The following is a 24285-nucleotide window of genomic DNA, read 5'->3' as shown; positions in this document are numbered from 1 at the left end:
CTACATGGGGCTTGAACCCACGAACCATGAGATCATGACCAGAGCCAAAGTCAGACACTTGACTGACTGAGCCACCAGGCACCCGGCCCCCAGACCCTCATACATAGCTATGCGTCTTGGGGCTCAACCTGACCAGTCGGCAGAGGTGGCCATATTGCGGAGGCCCATCCTGGAGAGTCACAGCTGGGACCCCCAATCCCTGCTAGGAGGCTTGAAATTAAGATGGGAGTTGGAGAGAGTTAGGTCATCCTTATGCAGGCTTTGAAGTCCCAAAGCCACCTCCACTGAGCGCACCCTAGACACCATCGGCACAGACTGTCCAGTGGTTCCAAACCAGCGCTCTGTCAACCAGGGCCCCTGGAGGCACGACATTCTCTTCCCCCTTCCCACCCAGGCAAGGGGAGGCTTTTGTGTGGCAACTTCCTGATTTCACATTTTAATTTTCAAAAAGGAAATAAATTCTCTCCAGCCTTAGCTGTAATTGACTTTGGAGTTGTGACTTTATCATGCAAATGGTTATTTGTGGACTTTTAGAAACCTGCGTCACGGAGTGAAATTATATACTTAGAGACTTCCGAAGCCATGGATTGCGGTCCCAACAGATCCTAATGATTCTCCGGGTGCCATTAGGGTATAACGTGGAAATGCATATTTAGAGGATGATTAAAAAGCAAACGAGCACACACAGCGAAATTCCTTGTGGAAAGTGGTGATTAGACCCACGGCGAGACTGTTTTCTCATGTTAGGGACCTCACTGACCACCCCCCACCCGGGCCTCTGCCCCTTGCCCCCACAGAGCCCCGGAGGCCCTGCTGACAGGTTATAAACAATCACAGACCAAGGCCTGAAGGAGAAGGAGGAGGAGGAGACAGATCCCCCCCAGACCTGCCCCTTTGCAGAGGGAGCTCACTGGCTGCTTTGCGGCAGCCACCAGAGGGATCTGGGACTGTCCTCTCCAAAGATCTAGGTGCATTTTCTGCACCACCACCACCACCCCAACTCAGGCCACCATCATGTCACATACCCTGGAAACAGTTCAGTGTGAAATCCCTTTAGCAGTAAGTGAGGGGCTCTCCCACCCAGGTAGGTAGGGAGGTTGATTTATAAGGACAGGAGCTATAGTCTTGGGTAGGGTTTGAGACCTGGTTTCAGACTCAGGGCTGCTACTTGAGTATTGCCTGTGTGCCTTTGGTCACTGTAACTCACACGTCCATGAAGGAGATACTAATATCAAATGTGATTCTGTACATCAAAGAGTTTAAAAATAGTAAAGGGGGCCGCCTGGGTGGCTCAGTCAGTCGGGAGTCCGACTTCAGCTCAGGTCATGATCTCGTAGTTCATGGGTTCGGGCCCCGCGTTGGGCTCTGTGCTGACAGCTCAGAGCCTGGAGGCTGCTTCGGATTCTGTGTCTCCCTCCCTCCCTCTCTTCCCCTCCCCTGCTCATTCTCTCTCTCTCTCTCTCTCTCAAAAATAAATAAACATTTAAAAAATCGTAAAGGGCTGGGGGATGAGGCTTGTCATGACTTCCCTCCATGTCTGTTTCTTGGTCTTGCTGAAAACAGGTGCTTTCTGCCTGGGCTCCAGGTGCAACCCCTGCAAGGTGTAAGTCCATCACCCGTTCTAACCTGTTTCCTTCCTACTTTCACTGTCCTTAGCTCAAGTGAATTGCCACGGGAAGAAGGCTTTCAGTTACCCATAGCTCCACAACGTGCTTCTGACCTCACTCCTATTTCCACCCTCATAAGGGGTCGCCCCCATCCTGATTTCCCCAGAAGCCCACTCTTTCTGTAGGAAATTGGTGAATTGGTTAGAGACACACTTTATTGAGCACTTAGTCATGTGCCAGGCACTGTGCTAAGCACACGCTATGTCTTTTGTCTCATTTCATATTTGCTACAGCCCCACGATTATTCCAATTTACAGATGAAGAAACTAAAGTCCAGAGAAGTTAAGTAACTTGCCTGAGGCCACACAGCTAAGTGACCAAATCCAGGACTGATCGCAGACTTCCAGGTTTTAACCTTTAAAGTTATAGGCATGTCACTTGGGTCCGATGCAACAGCCAGCTTTGTGGCATGTTTCTCTGTGGGTCTTTCTTATGTGTGCATCTGGCTTTTCCTGGGAGAGGCCCCTATCCCAGTCCCCAGCACATTCATCCCTGGGCCTGAACCCCTTGTTCCCTCCCTAATCCCCCATTTCCCTCCAGCAGCTGCCCCTATCTTTCCCTACCTCTGCACACACGTCTTAGAGTTGACTCTTTTCTGCCTCCTTCCCTTGATTCCTTCACCCATTTGAATCACCTTCACTCTTCTGTCCAACATAATGGCTCTTTCTGGCATCACCAGTGACCGCTGTGTCTCTAAATCCAATGGGCTGGCTTCTGAAAAGCATCGACTCAAGCGCCCACCCCATCCTTCCTGGCACAGCTTCCTCCCTTACCTCCAGTGACACACCCTGCCTGCCCAGATTTCCTCCTAAATCTCTGGCCATGTCTTTACAGACTCACTGGAGTTGCGGCTCCGCAAGGCCAGGTCCTGCGGTGGCCAGATCCTTTCCCTCAGCGATCTCATCCATGTGCAGCCTCATTTTCTGTCCACATGCGGACTATCTACAAATGCAGGTTCCCACCAACGCCTCTGTTGAGCCCTACACCTGTATGTTCAACTGCCTATTCAACATCTCTTGGATGTCTCAAAGATATCCCAAACCCCACCTTTCCCCTGAAGAACTTGTGACCTTCTTCAATAACGATAGTCTTCTTCCAGTGTTCTCTCCTATCCTGTGGCACTAGTGTCCATCCTGACGCACAAGGAAGGAGCTAAGGGTCATTGTTTGCAAATCCCTTCACTCCTGCTTATAGTCAGTCCGTCATGGCGATCGGTCGATTTCATCTCACGATTAGCTGTTGGATTCATGCACTTCTGTCCTGCCCCTCCCCTAGTTCCCTTGACTGGTTAATCCACCTCCCACACTGCAATTCAAATCTTGTCATACACACCTCACCCTTACCCTTACCCCACCGAAATCACCCTTGGTTTTCTGTTGCTTTTGAGATCATTTCCCAAACCCATGATGTGGCCCTTAAGGGCTGCATGGCTGGCTATGTCCACCCTCTAGCCTTCTCGCCCATCCTCCTCCCCTTCTTGCTCTTTGGGCCCCAGCCACATGGCCCCATGGCCTCGGTCCCTGGAGCTCACCATGCTCCCTCCTGTGTAGTCTAGGAACATGTGTTCTCAGTCTGGAACATTCTCCCACTACTTGTGTGCCTTCCTCCCCCAAGCTTGGCTCCTTTGTCCTTTTCTCTGATAGAGCCATGGACCTGCCTTCAGGACGGTCTGTAAGCCTCACCCATTAGTGTGTATGTTGACTATTTTTGTCACCCTTGCTGGCCTCTCAGCTCCACGGGATCAGACACCATGTCTCATGCTCCTCTACTGTCCTGGTACCAAGCACAGCACGTTCAGTACCTTCCTTAGTCCATGGATGCTTCCAGAGGGCCATTGTGTTCTAGCCACTGTTCTGGGCTCTGGGGGACACGAGGGTGAGCAGATCAGACATGTGATTGTGCTCAAATAACACTCATAAGGTGTGAATGAATGTTCCCTCTTTGTGCCTCATCTTCCAGTTCCTTCCCCACTCCCTTCTGGGAAGGACAGAAGTCTGGAGCCTCCAGATAGAGGGACACAAAGGACAAGTGCCTGCCTCCCCCTGCACACCTGGGCCCAGATTTCCCAAGGGCTTGTAACTGCAGCCCTCCTTCCCTGCCTCGTCCTGACAGCCCAGCAGGCTTTCAGTCTGCCTCTGACATTCCTCCCCTCCTTCGAGGCCTGTCTGAAGCCACACCCCATGGCTCTCCATGCTGACGATCTGCGGTGTCTCGAAGTGCAGGCTGATCCTGAGGGACTCCCTGGAGGTCCCCAGGCTTCAGCCTCCCCATCATAGGGCTGATAATGCTCACCTGTAGGGTTGCAGTGGGAATTAAGTGAAGTCATGTGGGTGAGGGTGCTCTGAGCCCATAGGGCTCTAGACAGATGGAAGCATATTGTCACTTGACACCGTAGGGCTATTTCCCTTTGCACGTGGTACATCCTGTCTCCTGAGCAGGACACACCCACTCTGGATTTCCACTGGGTTCAGCAAAGGACAAGGATGTAGAGTCAAGATGTGCTGGGTGAAGGACTGAGGCTAAAACACACATAAATGAGGCAGAAAGTTCAGACTGTTCGGGGCCTCTCCATCTCTCTGACCCCATACCCCTTGGATACCCGGTCTCATCTTTCCATGGTCCCAGTGGAGGGGACCCCCAAGCCAGAGTATCGGGGGCAGAAAAAGGCACATTGGCACAGGGCTGAGTCCGCACTTTGGAGTATTTTCGCCTGATGTGTTCTAGATGCTCCCAATTAGAAAGTTTAATTTGATTATTTAAAAAACCAATGTTATTGTAAAAAATTTAGAAAATGCTCTTAGGTGTAAACAATTATCCATCATCCCATCATCCTCGATAACTTCTGTTAACATTTTGTGCTTCCTGTCAGTTTTTTTTTTAAGTTTATTTATTTGAGGGAAAGAGAGAGAGCATGCACTTGAGTGGGGGAAGGGCAAAGAGCGATGGACAGAAGGAGAATCCAATGAAGGAGCCCAATTTGAGGTTCGAACTCACGAACTGTGGCATAGTGACCTGAGCCGAAACCAAAAGTCAGACGCTTAACCGACTGAGCCACCCAGGTGCCCCCCAAAAACATTATTTTTGATAGTTGCACCAGTACTATCAAAACTTCTTTCTAATCAAAAGAGTGATTTTTGCTTAAAGCAGAGAATGCAAAACAAAACAAAACAACACAGAAATATACAAAGGGAAAAAAATCACCACCATCCATAACTCATATATTCGAGGATAACGCAGTTGACGTTTTGGGGTATGTCTTTCCATACTCTCTCTTTCCAAACCCGCACATATTATTTTTGATGGTTTCAAGTTGTCCACAGCCTTTGAGGCGTGCTGGTTTCCTTAGAGGTGTGGATATGCTTACACTTGTCATTGGGCTTAACAGCTGCAAGCCAGTGCCCTATCTGGATGCCGCACCTGATGGCTGACAGTTGGACCTGTAGGTCCCTTCCACTCTCTGTCATTATAAACAACACTGTGATGGACATCTTTGCATGGACACCTTTACATACAGCCATGATTATTTCCTCGTACACTGCTGTGTTTACTCCCCTCCAGAATATTGAAGGGGGGCTTGTTTCCAAAGGTGTGGGCTCAGTGGACAGAGTCAGCAAGGATGTTGAATTGCCCAAAGACCAGCTGGAAAGCCATGAACTACCTACCCCTGGCCTGAAGTGCACAGAGTGAGGAGCTGGAGGGGCAGCTGTGGGGGGCTTGCAGGGCGAGGGGCTTCACCCCCAGGGAGCTGGATGCCACATGTCTGGAGGTAAGGGGTGCAGATAAGGACAGGGAGCCTTACAAGAGCCAACATGCTCTGAGGACTTGCCAGGGCCGCCTCTGAGGGAAATCTACATGGTAGTCTCATACAGAATATGTAAACCTGTTTAATCCTCACGACAGCCCGAGGTAGGTGCCATTCTTCCCCATTTTACAGATGAAGTAACTGAGGCACAGAGAGCTTTTCAAAACTCCTGCTCCCACAGCTAGCAGAAAGCAGAGCTGGTGTCCAAACCTGGATACGTATGGGGTCAGCCAGTCACTGGGTTCATGCAGAGACTGGCCCTAGGCTAGGCATTCTAATCTCTGTCTGCCCACTCTCTGTCCGCCTGCTGCCACTCTCCAGCAGGAGAAAAAAGAGAAACCACACACAGTCCGAAGAGGAGCCCTGCGAAGCCCTAAATCCACTCCAATTGTATTTTCTCTCTATCCCTTGGAAAATAAAAATTGCTGAGCGCCTGCTATTTTCGCCGAAACTGTGTAGCAGAAATCTTCTCCTGGGCTGTGACCCTGGGAGTCAGCTTTCCGCCCAAAGCACATTTTTACAGCCAAGTTATTTCTGATTCTTTAAAAGCAAAAGCAAGAGCAAAAAAAAAAAAAAGTGTCTGGAAGGAGCAGACTCTGTTGTAATGTAATGTCTCAGCAAAAATCCCTGGCCGCTGGGCGCACGCTTGGCTCCTGTCCTGACCACAGGAGGCTGGGAGGCGTCTTAGGCAGCATGGGGGGAGCACAAGGCTGCAGGCAGCCCTTGGCATTTTAATTATTGCAGGGACATGATAGCAAGGAGTGGAGATGATGGGATGCGTTGAAAGGAGAGGAACGCGTAGTCAGGGAAAGGAATGGACGATTTACAGATCTGGCTTTGAACTTGGAGGGGCCCCACTCCTCACTCTGAGTGAGCTGCTTCCTGGGGCATCATAAAAATGCTTTGACTTAGGGTTTGTATTTAAAATCATCAAGAGCCGTGTGTGTGTGTGTGTGTGTGTGTGTGTGTGCATACGCACGCACACTTGTGAGGGCGGGAACCATTTTGGTCTTGCTCACATGTATATCTCCAGCACCAGGCACACTTCCTGGAGCGAAGCAGGCGCTCAATAAACATTTGTTCAGAGTCTCTTGGAGTACCTGCACGTGCGTGAATGAGTCTGTGTGCAGGGGTCAGAGGGGACTTGTCTGTGCATCCCTGTGCGTGCATCACCAGAATGTCATCTCCCGAGGGCAGAGATGCTGCTCGGCTCCCTACACTGGCATACCCCAGGTGCCAAACGCAGTGCTGGTGTGCGGCTGCATGCGCATGGGGGCGTCTCCGAGCCAGCTTGGGCGTGAGCATGAGCTTATATGCGCAGCGTGTGAGAGACCATGTGTGAGAACCAATGCCCTTGGACGGCGTGGTGCCTAGGAATGTCGGGGTTGGGTGTACCTGCATTTGGGAGCAAGCATACATGCTAATTTGTTAAGAAGCGGGGAAAGACATATGTGTAGACAGTGTCAGTGACTGGAAATGGAAACCACAGAGAAATATCTAGAAATATCTTCATAAATATGTTGGGACTGTCTCCTGCAGGCTCTGGCCTCTGTACCCACGGCCCTGGTGTGTTTGGATTTGGGTCTTAATTGTAGACCCTTCAACCATGAATGCAGCTTAGATTCAATTATTGGGAAGAGCCTGAGGGCAGAAGACTGGACTTTTTGGCAGACACTCATTACTCACTTGTAGCTCTAGAAGACCCTTTGGCTGCCTCCCATCTCCCGTTTACACTTGCAGTGCCATTTTTCTCTCCCAGTCAGTCTCTCCAGGCTTCTCTGCTGGTGACAGAGCCTTCAGTGCGGTCACTGTAGGCACACTGTCGTCCAGTCAGTGTCCTCTGCCGATGGTCAGGACCTCGTTGCCCTTGCCTTGTTCCCTCAGTCTGCACCCTGCCCTCCATAGTTCTGGTTCCTCAGCACCCCAGCAGCCACCCTCGTAAGTGATTGTCTCCTTCCTCAAGGTCAGCTCTGTCTCAGGACTGCTCCCCAACAGTAAAGATGATAAATGGCTGTTGTGGTCTGAGACTGGGGAGGTGACATTTCTCTAGCCTCCCAAGAATCCCCTGTGTGCCTGCTGTTGTTGTCCTGATCTGGGTTTTTTGATCATCCTCGCTTCCTGGGGAGCCCAGGGCCCCTCTCTGCAAAGGCCATGCATCAATCCTGGGGAAGACAGGAAGACAGGGCGGTGTGTGTTGCGGGGGGGGGGGGGAGCGTGTTGTGGAAAATCTAGGGCATCTGCACTGCATAGCCTTCTCCATGCAGCTGTGGAAACTGAGGCATTGTCAGGCACTCAGCTTCCTCTCCTTGCCCCATCCTTGTTCTATTGTAAGCGCATGCTTTTCTGTCTCCCAGAGACAAGATATCACCGTGCGTTCTGTGTGGCACTGGGACTTAGTAGATGCTGATGCAGTTATGGGGGACTCCCAGAAATGCTTAGCCAGCTTCTGCTGGGAAACAAACTACAGGACAGGTTTGGAGGTGTGCCTGGGTTGGGGTGGCATTGCGGGGGAGGCTAGACTGAGGATGGGGCAGAAAAGACAAAAAGGGTCCCCGGGACAAGCAGAGATCGACAGGGCCATGGGCTAGGCCTGGCACGCTTGGAGGAGACACTGGAAGAGAGGGATGCTGGGGTCCTCAGAGGGGGAGAGCCGGGGAGTGGTCTGCTGGTCAGGGTGGAGCCTAGGAACACCCGGAACAATGCAGAAGGAAGCTCTCTGAGGTTGGATCAAGGGACAGAGGCAATGGTGATAACGAGGAAGAGTAGGTTTCTGAGCTAGACAGGCAGGTGAGAATGAGACCCTCCTTTTACACATCTCTCCTTTTCTGCAGAGTCACGTAGGGGCCGAAGCCTTTGCATGGTGCTTTACAGATTGCAAAGCTCTAGCACATCCAATAACCTTGTATCGGCCCCTGGAGGCACACAGATATTAGAACTCTTATGTCATAGATCAGGAAGGTACAGAGGAATTAACTGGCTTCTCAAGGTCCATCAGCAAGGAACTGGAGTTCTAGGACCATTAAGTCGACTTAATAAGCACCTACTGTGTGCCAGGTGCTTTTTAGGTACTGGGATTAGAGTCAGAGCATCTTCTATTCTCGTGGGAGGAGGCAAAGAATCACACACATACACATCAGCAAGATGCTTTTCAGTACCTACAGAGAAGAGAGAACAGGTTATGGAAAGTGGTGACGGACAGTGGGGCTCAGGGACAGGCCCTTTGACCAGGTGGTGAGGGGGGCTTCTCAGGGGAAATGACACAGAAAGTGAGATCTGAATGATGAAGGTAGAATGTGAAGGTAGGGGTGGGAGAGCGGAAGGGGGGAGGGGGAGGGGGAAGAAGGGTCTGAGCAGAAGGAATGGCGAGTGTAAAGCTCCCAGGGCTGGAATGAGCTACAGCCAGGGTATCCGGAGCTTCCGGACAGAGCTGAGGACAGAGCTGGGGACAGAGCTGGGGAACCATGAGGCTGGGAGGGGTCACCAGGGGCTGAATCACACAGGGCCTTGCAGGCTGCAATGAGAAACTCTGTTTTGATCCTCAGTGCAGCAGGAGCCTCGGAAAGGTTTTCAAACAGTACACCGGCCTGACCTGATTGCGGTTTAGATAGGTCCCTCCGGCTGCTCTGTGGAGGACAGATTGGAGGCGGGCCAGAATTACAGGAAGGACATAAACTAGGGGACTAATGTCGTGGTCCGGGTGAGAGGTGATGGTGGCTTGGGGCAGGCGGTAGCGGTGAGGTGGTGAGAAGGGATTGGATCCAGGATAGATTCTGGAGGAAGAGCTGAGAAACGTAGTGATGGGCGGGACATTTGGGGGGAGGGGGTGTGAGGAGTCAGGAACAGATGGATGGGTGGCTGGCATGGCGTTTTGGAGATGGGAACTGCTCCAAGGGAGGCAGATGTGGAATGAGGAGAGGGAATTTGTTGTTCTCTGTTGGTTCAAGATGCCCAGTGGTCATCCACATAGAGATGGCAAGCTGGTAGGTGGATGTGCAATTCTGACAAAGTCCAGGGGAAAGGTCTGGGCTGGAGGTAAAATTTTAAGAGTCTTCATCAGATACAAGGATCCTACTGGATGTGATCAGCTGGGAAGAGAGTGTAGACAGGGGGAGAGGAGGGCTAGAGGATGGTGCTAGGGGCAATATGGCGGTAGAGGTCTGGAAGCTGGCACAGGAGGCTGGGAAGGAGGGACGTGTGAGGCTGGGGGCAAACCAAGGGAGTGTGATGCTAGAAAAGCATTTTAGAAAGAAGATAGGAGCAGTTGTGTCAGATGCCGTGGGGACATTGGGGAAGGAAAAAACCAGAGAATTGGCATTTGGGTTTGAGATATTAGGAAGTCATTAGTGACCTTGATCAAAGCCTTTGCCGTGGAGATGTGGGGATGGAGCCACAGGGATGGGACAAACCAGCAAATCTTTTGCTTGGGGCAGGGGTAGGTCAAGGAAATCAAGGGGCTGGGAGGTAACGTGGAGTCAAGGGAAAGAGTTTTTCTTTTATGATGTGAACTACCAAGACATGTTTGTCAAGGGGAATGGATGACCCAGAGAGAGAGAGAGAGAGAGAGAGAGACAGTGGTGATGCAGAGGACAGAGGGAATCATTGCAGGAGAAAGTCCCTGAGAAGATGAGACGAGACAGGATCCTGTTCACAAGTGGAGGGTTTGGTCTTAGAAAGCGATGGGGATGCTTCCCCCTTGCCCCCACCCATTTCAACAGAAAAGAGGGCAGAGAATGTGAGAACAGATGCAGGTAGGTGGGTGAACTAGGGGTGGGAAGAAGAGACAGGTTTCTGATTTCTCATTGATTTCTCTATGAAGTGAGCATCAAAGCTGTCATCCGGTGATGGGGACGGGGCGCAAGCAGAGAAAATGGTAATTTGAGGAATGAGGGAAATTTTTGAAATAATTTTCATGGAGCGTTAGAAAGTGAATTTACTAGGCAAGTACTGAAACATTACCTGGCCGCGTTCAAAGGTAAGCTTCATCATAAACTTGAACTAGTTCACGCGGCAGGGTGATGTTCTTTCCAGGGTCCTAGAGAGCAGTCAGCTGACTGGCTGCAGCGCCAAGTAAGTGGATGGTTGGGTTTAACCAGGGTTGCGGTTTTTCCAGGTGATTGTGAAAGAGGGAGAGGGGGGCCAAGGGCATCCAGGCTGCTAGGAAAGCCATGGTTTGGGGGCAGGTCTGCGCAATCTGGGCTGAGAAATGAAAGAACATAAGAACCGTGTTTGCTGGATAGTGACCGAGACGAATGTGGACCAAGGGGTCTCAGCAGGTGGGAGAATTGTGAGTGCAGGAGTGCTGGAGTCCTGGAGGGGAAGTCACACAGGGGGTCCTTGAAGTCGAGACTATGTTTATGTATCTATTTTGAGGTGGAGAAGTTAGAGGAGAGGTTGTTACTGGTGATGATGAGGTGTACGGTGTGACCATGTGCAGGGAAGGGTGGGAAGGGCAGGAAACGATCTTTGGTGCTAAGGGGGGGTGGTCAATGAGTCGAGGGTCCAAGGTGTTGGACAGATCATCTGCAGGGACACTAAAGATGTTGAGAACGATGCTCAGAATATTGGTGGGGACAGAGAGAGAGACAGTGTGGACACCAAGGTGCCGAGGTCATCAACCGGTGACTAATCTTTAATTCTTAAAATTTCAAAGTCATCCATCCAGGAAAGTGGTTTTGAAAGACTTTGGAAGACTCTCACCTCTTGTTTGCAGGAAGCACTTTGGGGCAGCTCAGACAACAGCAGAAGTTCAAGTATAGCTACTGTTTGGAAATAGGGTGGGGGAGATTCAGCCCCTTCCTCTCACCTCCAGCCTCGGGGCTGGGGTGGGGGGGGCTTTGAGAAGGTTCCATGGACCCGTCCGTGGCACACAGAGAACCGCCGATGGAATCCAGCGGCCCTTGTTTTATGTGTAAGGAACAAGAGTTCTATTTATCCAAGAGCAGAGCCAAGAACAGAGCTGGGTGTCCTGCCTCCCACTGGACCTGGGCTCCATCACCCCTGCAAACATCCCTTCCCATTCTCTGCTGCTTTTCCCTGAGGTTTCTTTTTTTTTTCTTTTTCTTTTCTTTTTTAATGTTTTCATTTTATTTTTGAGACAGAGAGAGACAGAGCATGAGCGGGGGAGGGGCAGAGAGAGAGGGAGACACAGAATCTGAAACAGGCTCCAGGCTCTGAGCGGTCAGCACAGAGCCCGACGTGGGGCTCGAACTCATGGACTGTGAGATCATGACCTGAGCCAAAGTCGGACGCTCAACCGACCGAGCCACCCAGGCGCCCCTCCCTGAGGTTTCTAAAACACAAGACTGATCACAGCATTAGCGGGAAGCTCCTCTCCAGCCCGTCCCTAGGGCTTTCCCAGAACTAAAGGATGGCATTGTCCCATCATCAGAGGGGGCTAAGCTCAGATGAAAGCCATGAAGAGATGGCTGAGAGATACCCAGCTACAAGGTCTGTCCTGGGGTGAAGGGTGGAGCAGATCTGGGTCCAGAGATGAACTGCAAGCAGGGACTTGGCCATGACCAGACTCCTAGAGCCTGGGCTGAACATGGGTAAGGCAGGATGGACCCACAGGCTGGAAGTCAGCGTGCAGGGGTGAGGCCAGCACCCAGCTAAGTGGACTGCCCAAGCAAGACATCAGTGTGGCCAAGAGACAGAAGCTTTCTGCAAGGCAGTGGGACAAAAACCAGACTAGGAGATGGAAGGATCAGGAGGAGGTGGGGAGATAGAGTTGGAGGGTTTCCAGAGGTGCTGTGGAGCACAGGGGCTTTTTGTAGATCTTACTGGGCCTCACCTATGAGAAGAAAGGTGCTAGACAGGACTCTGTATCAGGGAGCATGTCCAGACCAACAGGTCAAGCTCAGTAATGGGGGACATGGAGGCTGAAGGCAGTATTCAAAGCCAGCTGGACATCCCTTCATGGTTTTGAGCCATCTGCCCATGGACAGGGGAGCCTCACCTGAGCTGGTATACGGGAAATAGTACCTGTGCTCATGGGAAAGGGCTGGTAAGTGTCACACAGATCTCATTGTCTCAGCCAGATGAGCCGGAGCACAAGTCAGGACTCTCAGTATAGCAGCATACTGGCAGGGAAACTGAGGCAGAAGGCCGGGATGGGTGGGCAGGGGCAGGGGGCTCACTTCCCGTCACTGACCCCCACCTCAGTTCTGGCCCCAGTGCCCAGAGGATTCCAGGATGTCCCCTCTGCCCTGAAGCCCTTCCCCCTCACCCCTGATGTCGGCAAACTCAGCCTTCTCACACGTCCCTTCCTAGGACAGCCCTTCCCTGACCGGCCTGTCTATAGAGCCCCCGTGCCTCATCCTTCATTCGCCTCCAAGTCCTTAACCTGCTTTATGTTTCCTGGAAGCACATGTCACTTACTACCTGACATCTTAGAATGTGTACATTGACTTGTGATTGTCCACTTTCCACACTAGCGCTAGGCTGGAAGCTCCCCTAAGGCAAGGAATTCGGTTTCCCTGTCCTTCCAGATCTGCCGCGCTCGGCCCCCAGCAGAGGAAGGGGCCCTGGTTGCCATGCTGCCGAGCTGTGATGCTCACCCCCTCCCTCAGAACCCGGCTGTTGCAGGCCCCAGAGCTGGTGAGCGGAGCTGGGCCCCTGGAAACCCCAGGCCGGTTGTATCAAGGCCGATAAGCTTCAGTAAGTGGCTCTAAAGATAATCAATTGTTTTCATTCTGCGTGAAACAACCAGCACCAAGGAACCTCTATTTAAAAACCACACACATACGCCAGATCCATCCTTTGTTAAATTGTTGCACATGCTGATCTGATTTGACCTGGCAGGTTTAATGTGCTTCCTGCTCAGTGCCAGAGAGGGGGCTGGGAGGGGCTGGGGGTGGGGGGAGGGGATGCAGCAGGGGAAGCTGCGGGGTGGGGGTGGGGGGGTGCAACTGAGCAGGAAGGAGAGGAGGATCTGGAATTGACAGGGAGGAAGGAACCTCACCTCCCCGCTTTACCCACCTCAGGTGAGGGCTCCTCTCTCCTGTGGGAAATCCTGCCCTAATGTTCCCCCCCCTCCTCCTCCTTCTCCTCCTCCTCCTCCTCCTTTTCCTCCTCCTCCTTCTCCTCCTCCTCCTCCACCTCCTCCTCCTCCATTGATCCAAGAGAATTAGTGAACTGCCTGGAAAGGACCTTAGACTGCAGGGTCCAAACCCTTGATTTTCCAGGGAAAACAGAAACTCAGGGAGGGTAGGCTGCTTACCCAAAGTCACACAGCAAAATAGTGGCTGAGTGGAGGCAGGGCCTGGGACGCTAGAGGGCTACTTAGTAGTCTCTCTAGGAGCTACTGGGGAGGGAATCTTATCTCTTCCACAAGCAGGAGGTCTTGATAAGGGCAGGGGCACATCTTTCTCCTTCCCTGCCTTTCAGGCACACTCTGAGATAGACACCCAGTGAACACTATTAAGTGAGTGAAGGGAGGGGGCCGTGGGGTCCCAGAGAGGGGGAAGAGATCTGCGGGACAGGGAATGGAGCAGCTTGGGCAGACCAGGTCCTAGAGAACACAGGGGCAACAGTTTTGAAAATATAAGGCAGGTCATGCCTGTCCTCTGCTCCAGATCCTGCACTGGCTCCCAGTTCGCTCAGAATAAAAGCCCAAGTCCTAAGGATGGCCTGCAAAGCCCTGTGTGATCCCACCCTACCCTCGTTGCTACTCCCCTCCTTCTCCTCACCCGCGCAGCCACACTGGTCACCTCGCTGTCCCTCCTGCCTCCAAGCATGCTCCCCGATTTTACAGGTGAGCAGCACAGACTCTGAAGGAGTCAAGGACATGAGGGGTCACTGGAGGCTGAGTCAGGTGGCAGCCAGGGAAGCTGGGAGGTCAGGCAGGTAATGGAGGTGGGGAAGGCCAGGGGCTGCCTCACCCCAGACGTGTGGGCACCAGAGGGAGCCTGATGCCCTTTGTCTGAGCCTGGGAACAATTCTCTGGTGGTGGGTCCTCTGATGTTCCTGTCCTGGCAGGCCTGGGCACGGTGGGGCTGCCGAAGGACCTGGTGCACTCCAGAAAGAGAAGAGGCAACATGGAGACGCTTGGGGCTGAGGAGGGACAGGATAACAGTTCCCTCGTGTGATGGCTGGGAGTGACTGGAGACTCGGTCCCAGGGAGGAGCACTTCTCCGGAGGAGCTGCCAGTCACCTGTGATGAAGGCTGCGGTCAGAGGGGCTCTTCTTCTCTCCCAGGGGGCCCCCCCCGCCACTACCGCTCTGCCCCTCCTCTGTCTCTCCACACCCCTGCTGGCCTGAGGCACGGACATGGCCATAAATAATAGTAATAAAGAGAGAGTCTGTGCCAAGTGAGATGATTTTATGAAATTACATTTTTGAAAAGGTTAATTCTTCCATCTCCCCACTTGTACTCCAATCTGGAGAGGCAAATGTGGATTAATTGGTCCCATTTCCTCCCCGGCCTCCGAGGGACACTGACAAGATGTTTGCTTGCACCAGGGCCTGACTTGTCCATCAGGCTTGCCGGAAGCAGCCGGTCAGTCAGGGCCCTCCTTCCCCCTGGGGCTGGCTGACCTCCCTCCCTGTCAGGCTCAGGGCCAGCAGGGGCCCTCCCGACCCCAGCCTGGGAAGTCCTGGCAGATGGAGGGACAGACAGCAGGAACAGGAGAGGGGGCCCCCAGAGAGACTTCTGGAAGTGGCTGTGGAGGGCAGGGCACGGGAGGAGCAGATGTGGGTGGGGGGTCCCGATGGGAAGCCTGAAGCTGGGAGCCCCCGGGGGACATGCAGGGAGTAGGCAGGGTGGGTGAGTCAGACAGGGGAAGGGAATGGAGACAGATGGACAGACAGACGTGAGGGAGGAGCCAGGAGCCGGTGGGTAGACCTTCTTTCTGGTCTCTACTTTCCACCTTTTCATTGTTATTTTTCCCCAAATCAGGCAGAGGAAGTCCGGGGAAGACGGACCCTGAGGGAAGGCATTTACCTCAAAGGGAGACAAAGAGAACAGGGAGGAGTGTTTTCTGGGAGCACCAAGTGTGACTTGTGTCCCTTCCCACTTATCTCCTAACCAAGCCGGCCCTCCTTGTGTCCCCAGGGTCCGCCCTGGGCTGCCCAGCTCTCCTCCCCTCCCTCACCATCTTGGATGCCCAGTCCCCCTCCTCCAGGCGAAACTGGGGTGGTGTCAGCAGCTCCACCTTGTGTCCCCGACGGCCACTCTTAGCTGTGCCACCTCATGCAGACACTGCCCCACTCTGGGCCTCAGTTTCCTCATCTGTGAAGCGAAGGGGCTGGACGAGCTTGTTCGAAGTATCTTACAGTGCTGAGGTGTGGAAAGCGCTGGGTGCTTAGACGAAAGGGGTGCTCTGGTGTTTAGCTGTGTGATGACTTTATTTTGGTGGGAGATCATCACCGGTTTTTAAGTCGATAAAGTGGACCAGTAGGGAAACAGAGAGGCAGTGAGACAGAGGCAGGCTGTGTGGGGGTGTCCATCTGTCTGTCTCTATGTGCCTCTGTGTGTCACGGGGAGACAGGGGAAATATGCCAGCAGGTGCTCTTGTGTGGCTGAGTCTTTCCCCTCCTTGGGTTAGCTCCTCCCATGTCCCGCTCCCCAGGGTGAGCCTGGATCCCAGTCATGACCTAGCCCACCACGCTGAAGCCTTGGGAGATACAGGAGTGGACCTTCTCTCAAGGAGACAGAGGAGGTCAGACTCTATACGGGTTGTGTTTCACCTCCAGACCAGACCCGGGGGCTTGTGCCATAACTGGAATCACCCCTGATGCGCAATGGGTACAGGGAGGAAGAATTCATTCTACCTGAGGGTTGTAGGGATCAAGGGAGGGGCTTCCCGGAGGAGGAGACATTTGAAATATAGATTGATTACATGCTCTGGGCCACGGAAAGCTGGGCAAATGGCTCAGTCAAGGGACAGAGAGGCAGGCAGGTGCCCAGGGTGTGTGGGGACAGGTAGAGAGTCAATCTGTCATATGGCTGTGCCTCGGCCAGGTATGAGAAGTGAGAGGCATAGAAAGTCCTCTCACGGGAAGTGAGGCTGAGAGGTGTCTTTGTTTCAGTGGAGCAGAGGCAGAGGCAGAGGGAAGGGCAGGCAGGGTATGGATGGGGAGGGGACAGGCAGGTGGCCAGCAGACAGGGTCCCTGCTGCCTGGTGGCCCCAGAGAAGGAAGGAGTGGGCTGGAGAGAAGATTCAGCCCCCCTGGCACCCTCTCCCCGTGGCCCCTGATGGGGCCAAGCCACCTATTTCCTGGCTAGGGTCCCCTCCTGACAGGCACTCTCCCTGTTTATTCCTGTTCAAAGAGCGGGGAAGACCTATTTCCCTCCCAAGAGCCTATTTATTCTGCTTTCTCATTTTCCAATCCAGTGACTTTACAGCTTTTTTTCGTTTGGCTTCATCTTCCCAACAAGAGGAACTATTCCCTCTCCTTCTCATCCCCTGGCTGGGGAAGAACTGGGGATGCTGCTCTGGCTGGGAGGCCTGGGGCCTGCTGCGCACCAGCCAGGTGGGCCTGGGGGCCCCACTCTCCATTCCGGGGTGCACGAGGCGGGACCGCTTACTGTCTCATGGCCCCGCAGCCCCAGGACCATAGAGAAGAAGCAAGGTTTAGATGAGACAGAGAGAAGCAGGGAGCCGGGAAGGGGGGTGGGTCTCCCAGTCTGGCAATGGATGGTGGGCTTGGGGCCCCCTTTGGTTTGCTTCTATCTATCTTTCCCCACTTTTGAGGGTGACCCCTAATCCCAGCCATCCACCTGATCCCACCATCCTTGGATTTGCTGATGAAATCCACTGATGGCTTACCGCCCTAGGTCACAGTTCCTTGGGCTTCTGACCATCCCTTCACACCTTCATCTTTCCAAAAACAAGGGGTCCTACACCTTTCACAGCTATCTGCCCACCTCTCCTCCCTTCCATTGACCTCAGGACTGGTTCATTTTGTTGAGGTGGAAGGATAGACTCCCTGGGGTTGCCATTTCTGGAGATGAGGAAGACCAAGGAAACAGAGGCTGGGGGTGAGGGTGGGGGTAGGGATAGGAAGCAATTGTTTATGGCCCTGATAGACCTGGGATGCCTGTTAGGCACCCTGGGGAGATGTCCTGAGAGTCAAATTGTGAGTCTAGAGCTCTGGGTGAGGCTAGGGCTGGGGACAGGAACTCAGACTCATCAGCATGCGATGGTATTTCCCCAAAGCAAAGGGAATAGATAAAGAAAAGAGATGGCCCAGAAGGGCCTGGAACGGGACAAAGTTTTGTTGAAAGAATGAGAAAAAAAAAAAAAACTGTGCAGGACTGGCCAAAGGGGAAGGGGAAACCAGGAGCCTCTGGCACCTCTGGCATCTCTGTTTCCAGTGTCTTCCTAATGTGGCTGGTCCCTGGTGGTCTTTGGGTCCCTTCACCTATCGGGCTCATATCCTCAGGGAACAGACCAGACAGAACACAGACTGAATCAGAATCTCAGCCCCACCCCCAGCTATGTGGCCTTGAGCAACTTACTCCATGCCTCTGAACCACGTTTCCTCATTGCGCATGCAGAAAATTCAACAAAACCCATGGGACACCTGGCACCTAGTAGCCACTCCATAAATGTCAGTTCTCTTTCCCCTCCTCACTCTCCCTAAAATAAACCACCGTGGTATGCATCATCTCAGAAGGAAGTCCTGTAGAGTTTGAGATATTTGTCTTTAAATACACTATCTTACACTTGCCCACACCGAATCTCATCTGTCACTTTTCTACCCACTCACACACACCCTTGTGGGATTCTGTAGTGTGTATCCCCATTGGCTTGACATTTCACTTCCCCCAAAAAACTTAGTGCCATTTGCAGATTCCCAGCTCTCGCTGTGTACTCTGTCTTCCAGATGATTTATTAAAATTGCAATCGAGGTGCTCCATCCTGACCACAGGGCATCTCTGTTGGCCGTTCTCCACCCAGAGAAGTGGCTGGCACATCTCCAGCAACCTGTTCATTTCTGACCCAGGCACAGTGCCTCTGAGCTACCCGCCATCCCAGAAGCCGTCCATAAGCCCGAATGAAGCCCCCAGCCTGCCAAGTTCCCCAGAAAATCCTTGTGCTTTGGGGGCCAGGCATCCCACCCTTTTCAGAGACACCTCCATTCTCCTCACTAGCGTCAGAAATTGAAATGCATTAGTCCGCGGGTCTCAGGTCTCTTCTAAGATTACTCTTGTGGGAATTGTAGTCCCATTGGGTCCTGCTTTGATCCCACCATTTTGGTTCACACCTGCTCCCACTGCCCCACTCCCCTTGCATATGTGGCTTGAGGGCCTTCTCTGGCCACTGGCACATGCTCTGCCCAGACAGGTACACAGGCCAGCTGTGCTGGAGAATTTCACTATGAGAGCCGCTCTCAAACACTGACCGATGGGCCCTCCCATCCCTTATTCTTCAGCAGGGAGAACACTGATATGGATCCTATACAGTCACCCAGAGGTCCCAATGGGACTGAGCTCCAGTTACCCACCATTGTAATGTGCTTGAGAACACACTTTTTATCTGCTGCCATCTCTTTCCCACCTCACCTCCCCTACACCCCTCCTGTGTTTTCAGGGACCACCTCCCCAGGAAACTATGTCCCCTCGACTCCTTATCTCAGGGTCTCCTTCTGGAAGAACCTAACCCAAGACACCCGGCTCATCGGCTCATGATAACCAAAGACCCTTGAGCTGCAGCTGGCCCGATTCACCCTGTGTTCTTCTGGGGACTTGAAGTCCAGCCGCTGGGCATACTCCACACCAAGAGTTCTCCCCGACTCTGGCCAGCAGCCTTCCCTGGTCCAAGACTGCGTGGGGTGCTGGGCCAGAACTCTCCTCCGGGCCAGGGCATTTCTGAGCGTCGCCCGTCAACGTGGGAAAAGTTTATCTTGTCACTGGCTGCATTGTCTGCTGATTTATCTCTATCCAGGGGAGTAGGGCCCAGCTGCAGACAGCAAACATATTGAGTAAATTCCTAATGAACTGATTACTCAGCTTAGCATTTTAACTGCAGCATTAAGCATTCTCTCACCCTCATAAACATGTTGAACTACTGAAGGGATTATGGCTTCCAGGCTGGCCACTCTGTCACTGGGAAAAATTAATCTCGAGATTTAATCAAAGCCAAGACCACAAACTGCAGTAGGAAAGGGCCTTTTTCTTTCCATGATGCCCAGGAGATGGCAGGGAATCCATAGCTCCCTCTGACTTGTGAGTGACCTTGAGATGTCATCTGATCCATTCTCCTAGGTCTGTGTGCACACAGACCCTCATGCCCTGATGACTGGAACCTTTTCTAGACACCATCCAGATGAGAAATACCCTTCTGTAGATAGAAGGGTAAACCCAAAAGGAAGCAGGTTAATGAGCAAGGTTGGAATGCGATGTAGACAGCAAATGCAGGGTTCTTCCCTATCCTTAGCCTCTTCCGTTAGAGATTCGCTGTGACCCACAGATCCTCATCTGGGGGCTTTTGCAGTAGCCAAGACTACATTTGGATGCTTCGCGTGTCTTCCCCGAGCTTCCCCATCTCTCCTGACCTCTGTCAGCTTCTGTGCGATCGGGCTGAGGAGGAGTGTGGATGGCAGAGCCTGTCTGTACGGCTGTCACCTGGGCAAGTGTGTCAGCGTGTGAGGCCAGCAGAGTCTGCGAGGATTGCATCCTCCAAGGAAGGGACCAGATGTTGGATTCCATGGCTCAAAGCTCGTGGTCTTAGTTTAAATGTGCTCACAGGTAGGCCTGTGTGACTAGTAAGCAGCAGCTAAGAACTGTCCAGTGTCTAGCTCCTGAAGGAGAAGGCCTGGAGGCTCTGTGTGGCTCCAGAGAGCCCTTGAGCCTAGATTCTCAAAGTCTGGTCCTAAAGGGCAGTCCTGGGACATCTGGGCTCTCACTACCTGCAAATAGTGTCCGGACAGCTAGCAATGCAGCATCTGTGGCCTCATCCAGACCTCCCGGATCAGGACCTTTTTTTCTGGAGTCCCCAGGTATTTCATGTGTGCCTCTAAGTGTGAGAGGTGCTGACCAGCCATCCAGAGACACTGCTCTGAACTCAGAAGGTGGGGGCAGATCCACCGAGGAGCTCTCCCTCCTCAGAATCAGAGCAGCCAACAGCCAGGGACAGAGAAACACTGATGAGCAGTAACCGGGCAGAGTCCTCCGGAGATGAGAGCTCTCGGCCAGCTCTGTCCCTCGACCTGTCACCACACTCTGTCCCTGTCAGGGCCTGCTGTCTGCCCGCTAGTAAATCCTCGCCCCTGCAACATGATCGTTTCCTTGGCATTGGGGACTCAGGGGCAACAGGAAGCCTTTTACTGAACCCCTGGGTACAGGTTGTGCCAAAGGAGACCGAGAGCTGTGTGCCCACTGTGCATGCCGAGACAGCCCCACACCCGGCGGGCAGAGTGGATGAGAGACAGCCATCCCCTCTGAGTCAGGCACCTTGTTAGACTCCAAAGGCAGATGGTGGGAGAGACTCTGGGGGTCACCTTGCACTTGGACCAAGAATACTTCCTGGGAGTCAGATGCTCCTTGTGTGTGTTTGCGATATCACAGCAGAACCTGTCTCGAAGCTAACTGAGCCACAAGAAAGGAAGGGAAGTTCCAGCCTCTGAGCTGCCAGGCCTCCCCCTCCCTCTCCCCTACTCTCCTGTCACGTGCATGTCACAGAATCGCTGCCCCTCATTTCCTGCCACTTCTTCTTTTTTTTTTTTTAGATGCAAAATCGGGGATGGCAATAGTAAGTGTCTCCTAGGGGTGATGTGACAATTAAATGAGCTGATTTACCGAAAGATCCTCAAATAGAGTCTGGCACATTGTAAGTGCTCAATAAATGCTGTCGCTTGCCATCACTGTTGTTCTCGTGCTCCCACTGGCTCCCCATCAGACGAGGGCTGTCCCTTCTGGAGGCCGGGCATCTTCCACCCCCTTCCCCAAGAAGCCCCGTGACCCCGGGAAGAATGGAGGCCAGGCTGTGAGGGTGCTGCTGGCCCCACTAGCTGCCTTCCCAGTAAAGCCTGGGGAGGCGGGAGTGGAGAAGAGACAGGGCAGGGAGGGGGTGGAGAAGGGAGAGAAACAAATGGCAGGAGAAGGGGGTGGAAACAAGGGAAAGCAGAGAGAAGGGAAGGGAAGTCCCTCCAGCATCTATCGTGTTTTTTACACTCAGTTTCTCATTAATGCCCCACAGCAACCCTTAAGTTAAATCTTAGTCACCCATTTTGTGGATGGGGAAAGTGAGGCTCTGAGAGGTGAAATAGCTTACCCAAGGGTCAAGCTAACCAGTTTTCACAGATTCTTTCTTCTCAACCACCCTGGAGCCTTCTAGGCTTTGGAGGAAGAGGAGAGAACTCCAAAGGACAGAGGAGGCTTCAGCAGGGACAGGGAGCCAGCGGTGGAGTGGGCATGGCCCCTTGGGTGACTCAGGCATGTCCGGGCACCGCTGGCAGGCCCGTGCCACCCAGGACCTCACTACGGGTCACTTCCCCGCCTGTGTGCCCGGTTCCTCTGAAGTGCTCCTTGACCCAAGCCCGAACCATCTCCCACTCTGCCGGCCCGTGGCTTCTGACCCGCCGCACCTGGCCAGGAGGAATGGGAGGCTGGGCCCGGGGACCTGTGAGGGCAGGCGAGGGAAGGGGTGCAGGCACAGGTGGGGCGAGGAGGGGAGGGCGCAGGGGGGGAGGCTGCCAAGGCTGCTGGAGGTAGCGGAGTGCTGACTTCAGAGAAGCTGGCAGGTGTCACCATGGCAACCGCAGACCAGTGACATCTCCGAAAAAGAAAAAGGACAACAAGTTTGAAGATTTTATTTGCTGGTTTTGCACTCCTTGCCAAGAAGAGAAGGCTGGGTAGACAGGTTGGGTGGGGGTGTCAGAGGAAGGCTCCCCCTGAAGAGAGGATGTGGTTGAACCCCTGAGGAAGGTGGTGGAAGCTTCTGCACGTGGGCTTTAGGACCCCCAGGCCATGGTTCCCTCTCCTGAGGCAGATCCATCTACCCTCCACCTTCCAGATCCTATTTTGAGAACTGGGGACTCCTCAGGGCTTGTCAGCCTGGTCTGGTTCTATGCACAGTAACCCCCCGAGAATCCCTGTTCAGATTTAGGCCCACCAGGAGGAGGAAACTTCAGAGGTCAAGATTTTCCATGCCCCATCCTCCCTCCCCCTGCCTAAAAGTACCCCTTTCATCTACATGGCATTTGACATGCATCCAGGAGACACAGGAAACAGAAGTTCCGACTCCCAGAGCCACACTGCCTGGCTCCGTAACATCCTTGTCCCTTCCAGCCGTGTGGGTAAGCTAGTTAGCAACTGTACCTTGGTTTCCCCACTGTGGGACTGGGTCAATAATGATATCTGCTTCAATGGGTTGTGGGCCTGAGTTTCCAGCCCCAGCATAGGGACCTCTCATATCTGGGCACCCCCCACCTTGATCTTGCCCTGAGAGCCTCCATCCAGCACACTCACCGGGTCTCTGGAAGGGAGAGGAGGAGGGTTCCATCTTCTTAGGTCTGCCTTTCCAGGCTGCTCTGGGACCACATGCACAGCTAGAGTCCCTGGGCCTCAGATTGTTTAAGCGGCTTTCCATCTCTGGAATTTCTAAGATCCTGAGCAAGAAAAATGCACACACACACACACACACACACACACACACACATGCATACTGATTTCGATCCTCAGAGGAGGACCTGTCTGCATTGATGAGAGTGTGAACCAGAGGCTGCTTTTCGATAAGTAGTTTCCTTCCTTCCAGACCCAAGCCCGCAGAAGATCTGTCTTCCTGAACAGACCCAGACACTTGTCAGGGACCCATCAGCAATGGGTGACTCACTCAAATTAGCCTGGCAGTTGCAAATAACATGTAAGTGCTCTAGAAAGGTTCTCTGTGCATGTTTTCCCCAGAATTTTTTTAACGTTCCCTGTAGATGTAGATAGGTGATCTTGTTTTAGGCTCTATCTTAATTGCTATGAATTTCAAAGGAATGAGGCTTGGCCGTAAACGCCCAACCAGCAGTTAGCCAGTGCTTGTAGGTCCCACCGGACCTCCTCTGAGAGTTGGGGTTCTGTGTGACCCATTTTTAAGGTCTTATCCTTATTTCCAGGGGGAGGAATGAGGGGCCCGGAGGTCATGGGCTCATTCGAGATCACACGGTGAGCCAAAGAGTCAGGCCTCAAATTCTAAGATCTCCCGGCGCTAGACATGATCCCTGACCTATAGGGCAGCCTATGTGGTGATTAAGAGCCCGGGCTCCTGACCAGACAGGTAGGGCCAAGTCCCAGCTTTCCCAGCATCTAGCTGTAGGAAACCACCTTTCAGGCCTCCATTTCTGCATCTGAAAATCAGGGAGAAAACGTCTAACCTGGTGCTGTTAAAAAAGCCAAAGAGTAAATATATACCGAATTCTTAGAACAAAGCCTGGTACACAGCAAGTGCTCAATCAGTGTTTGATTTCAGCCTTCCTGTGGAGGCCATGAGGCTTCCATCCATGGCTCTGGAGAAGAGGAGTAGATACATGTCTCTACCCCAACATCAATTCTCAAGGGTCCTTGAAATTTTCCTAAAGGTAGGCCTTTAAAAAAAAAAAAAATCATGGGTTTTAAGCCAAAACTATCTTCCCCAACTTATCTCTCAGCAGCGTGGATTCTCAGGGCTGGCAGGGCCTCCCACGGCACAGAGAAGAAAGAGCGTGCAGCCAGATGGACCAGCATTAGAATTCAGGCTCTACCCTTCACACGAGGTGACCCTGGCACATTCTTTAACCTGCCGAGGGCTCCAGGTTGGCTCTGTGATGAGGGCTGAGCCAGCAGCCCGGCAGCCCCAGGCCAGTCTTACCCTGAACTTGATGGGTTCTTGCTCTGGGTCTCAGCCT

The sequence above is a fragment of the Panthera leo genome, chromosome B2 (assembly GCF_018350215.1).
Source record: "Panthera leo isolate Ple1 chromosome B2, P.leo_Ple1_pat1.1, whole genome shotgun sequence".
In the NCBI taxonomy this organism is placed as follows: Eukaryota; Metazoa; Chordata; class Mammalia; order Carnivora; family Felidae; genus Panthera; species Panthera leo.
The sequence above is the reverse complement of the archived record's forward strand: the minus strand, read 5'-3'. Positions refer to the sequence as shown.